Raw genomic sequence first — 4168 nt, 5'->3', positions numbered from 1 at the left:
GCAAAAGAGGGGATGAATTGACAATAGAAGTTGGCAAAACCTAGAAAGCTCTGGAGCTGTTTGCGGGTCTTTGGGGGCTGCCATTAGATTATAGTTTTCACCTTGGCTGGATCCGTTTCTATGCCCTCATTGGAAATTCTGTAGCCAAGATAATCTAATGGGGTCTGGTGAAATTCACATTTTGACAATTTGGCATAAAGCTTGGCATTCAATAGTTTCTTTAACACTTCTCTCACCAGCTTTATGTGATCAGTCATATTCATGCTATAAATCAGGATATCATCAAGATACACCAGAACACCTTTGTACAAGTGATCATGTAGGACCTCATTAATCACCTGCATTAATACGGCTAGGGCCCCCTGTAGTCCAAATGGCATGACTTTGAATCGATAGCTCTCCATGGGGCAGCTGAAGGCAGTTTTCCACTCGTCCCCCTCTTTTATTCTCACTCGGTAATATGCCTCTCTCAGGTCTAATTTAGTGAAGACACTCCCCTTAGCCAGATGGGTTAATAAGTCCTTTAGGAGGGGGAGGGGGTATTTGTTTTCCACACTCACAGCGTTGAGACCCTTATAGTCTTGCTCAAACCTCACAGGCTTGGAGAGCAATTTTGCTCGTATACTCAATTTCATGGCAAAGGGCAAAATAATAATACATTGGGAGCATCCAGAATCAACTAGCACTTTTAAATCTTCCTGTGCTCCCAATTTAGGGCTTATTAGTTTTGTAGGCAGTGAAAAAGATGGGACGTGTCGACCCACCATCGGGCCATTCTCTCCTTCGTCATCGCTGTTGAAAGAGGGCAGAGCAGGGGTGGATCCAGCCTTAGTCCCGGCGTCCTCCTGTGTGGGGGATGTGATTTGGGCAACCAGTTCCTGTGTGATCCAGTTAGATTTTTCTCTTGTTGGCTACTGATCAGGTTTTTTCCTTGCTGCAGGTCCCTGTCTGCTCTGCTGTTGGGGGTAGGGAACTGGGCAGTTCGCTGCTCGATGTCCCTGCTGTCCGCATCGGAAGCATGTGATTGGTGGGCCTGCAGGTGGCCTGGGCCTTTCAGCAGTCATAGCCGTTGGAGGTTTTCGGGGGGGGGGGTTGTTGTCTGGGTTGTTTTATTTTGTGGATTTGTTCTCCTGCTTTGAGGCCAATGGATGGGTCCTCAAATCTTTATCTCAGCCCTAAGAGGAAGAGGTGGGAGGTCCTCCAATTCGGGGGCTTGCTCATTATATAAATTGTTCAGCCATTCGGATCCCTCTCCCTCTAGGCTGGACGCAATCACATTGACCATGGCACCTGGGTCCGGGTAGAGATAGGCCCAGCGGTTCAAGTGAGAGTGTACTTGGTTAAGAAAAAAAATCAGCTTCTCTGGGTCCCCATCGAAGGTTGCTCTGAAGGGTGGTGCAATTATAGGCTGTTGCAGCCCCCACTGTGGCTGTTGGTGCTGGCCCCACCTTGGCTGCTGGTGCAACGGCTGCTGGGCTCCCCACTGCGCTCATGGCCCTCCCAATTGCTGCTGGCCCATCCTGGCTGCTGATGCAACGGCTGTTGAGCTCTCCATTGTTGGTGTGATACCCCCAGGTGCAGCTGGCCCCACCATGGCTGTTGCCGTATGCCCAGGGATTGCACATTCGGAGGCTGCGGCCATCCACCCTGCGGTGGTTGTAATACCGGTAGTACTGGCCTCTCGAGTTGCTGGAGGTCTTCCAAAGGTTGCTGCCTGGGTGGGGGCTGCTGCTGTCTTCTCTGTTGTTGGCCTACGGGGGCTGGTGGTGCCCTCTGCTGCTGCAGGCCCCTCAATGGTGGCTGTGCAAGTGGGAGTTGCAGTGGTCTTCTCTGCTGTTGGACTGCAGGGGCTGGTGGCACCCTCTGCTGCTGCAGGCCTTTCAATGGTTGCTGGATGAGTGGGGGTTGTTGCTGGATCTCCCTCATTTGTGGGCCCACCAGCTGTTGCTCTCCTGGCTTCTGTACTTCCCTAAGCTGTTTCAAGGCCTCTATTGGTTGATGCAAGCTCAGAGGTGGCTGACCTCCCATCTGTGGAGGCTGCCAAATTCCCCATTTCTGTAGGGGGCCCAGGCTGGGGTTCTCTCTCTCTGTGGGCTGGAGGCCTTGGCAGGGGACCCCAGGGTCTGGAAGGCTGTTTGATCTGCGAGGGAGGGGCTGGAGGCCTCTCTCAGAAGGAGCTGTTCTTCGCTTCTCACTTCTAATTCTTCAAATCTTTCTGCCAAATATTCTGCTGACTGACTATGAGCTGCAGACGGATATTTCCACTCACCTGAGTCTTCAGTGGCAGACGGCCTGGCAGCTCTCCATCGGTGTGGGGGATGCAATATGCAAGAATCCCTTTGTTGTGGCTCCAGCTCATCTGCTTTCAAAGTTTTTGAGGGTGGCAAGGCTGTTTCGAAGCCTCCGGAGCCTCCGCTGGGCTTATCCCAGTCTGATGACCAAATCAGCTCTCCTAATTGCTTTGGTCTTGCTCCCAGCTGGGAAATCTGCAAGTTCCTTCTCCACCGGCTTGCTGGCTGTCGCTCCCCCCTCTGTGGAAGCTGCTGCTGCTGTCGTTTCCCCCCCTCCTGGGGAAACTGTGGCTGCCGGGGTGCTGGCCTCAGGCAATTTTTCTTCTTCCATGATGAGATCTTCCCCGAATCTTTGTCAGTCTATTCCTTTAGTTTAGGAACAGCGACTAGAGCCTGGGACCCCTAAACGGTTTGAAAAGTTTCCAGCACCATCTAATTTTTACTCTAAAAGTAATACACAGGTTAAATAGAAAATGTCTGCATCTTCATATATTGTCAAGCAAGAACATCTGATGTTAGCAGCATTGACATCTGAATTATGTTCTAGATCAGGGATGTCAAACTCCCAGCCCATGGGCCGGATGCATCATGCCAAAACCACTCCCACCCCATTGCCGGCAATGGAAAAAAAAGTCACGATATGTTGTGACACATCATGTAACATTGCGAGTTTGATACCCCTGTTCTAGATCATTTTACAGAGTTTCTATGCATTGAAAAAATAGCCTTTTCATTCTTTACAATCATTCTTTACAATTTAAAGAGATCTTAAGACAAAGTACTGAAATATAATTGGTTCTTATAATAATGAAAAGATGAGCAGGACCAGAGCAACTAGCATATTCAGACAATATCTCCTTCACAAAAGACAAGCCTTCAACCACTGTATTTGAAAAATGGAAAAAACACAAAGTTTGCTGCCATAAATCTCACTCACACACCATTTAAAAGTAAAATACTCACTGGAATCTTGTCTTGTAAACTTAACCTTTTAATAAATACTATTAAGAGTTTTTAAACTTGTTTCTTTGGATTAACTGCTTCTAATCTAGCAGCAAGGAGGGAGGGAAAGTTGACATTAACTTTCCTACCATTGTAGAAATACTAGTTTAGTTGAATTGTAATCATTTTAGGAAGTAATGTGCAATAGTTGAAATGTGCACACTAAAACCCCTAGGCAGATTTTACATAGTTCATAAATCTAGATTTTACTGAGGTTTTTCAAATGCCAGCAGCTGGAAGAATTACAGGATTTCGTACATCTCATCAAGCATGCAGAGGCAAAACACAACTGCAGGCAAAACAGGAAGTAAATTCCTGGGGAATGTTGAGTGATACCTAGCTAAAACAATACAACTACCCACTGGTAGATAGTTTTCTGATGGCTAGAGATTTCCAGCATGGTATTTAGAAGTATATTTTAAGTCATTTAGGGGATTATGGTATCACAATGTTTGAAAAACTTGTACCTTGCAATACAGAAAGATTTCAATAATCCAGTTATTAACTACATCATTAATTTACCTTTGCCACAAAAATGCAATAGTAAGAAACAGGAGCAATGTTTGCATTTTATTTTATAATGTTATCACAAAGTTAATATCTAGAATCTTGGCTAACAAAAAAAATGAATGTTAATTGCATGGCAAAATACTCAATACTTTGTTTCCATTTTAAAAGAAAGGTGAAACACTTGATACTATGCTGTCTAACTGGATTATGGTTGGAATTCTTACCTTTGAAAGTAGGACCAAATAAAAATAGAAATTATGTAATATACATAATTTATTATATATAAAATTTCACAATGCTTCTGAATTCTGGGCAAAGAACTTTTCTTTTAGACTTAACAATTATTATTTCTAATAATGTCAGGT

The sequence above is a fragment of the Crotalus tigris genome, unplaced genomic scaffold, assembly GCF_016545835.1.
Source record: "Crotalus tigris isolate CLP2741 ecotype Arizona unplaced genomic scaffold, ASM1654583v1 scf7180000017801.1383879, whole genome shotgun sequence".
Classification (NCBI taxonomy): domain Eukaryota; kingdom Metazoa; phylum Chordata; class Lepidosauria; order Squamata; family Viperidae; genus Crotalus; species Crotalus tigris.
Note: the sequence above shows the minus strand (reverse complement) of the source record.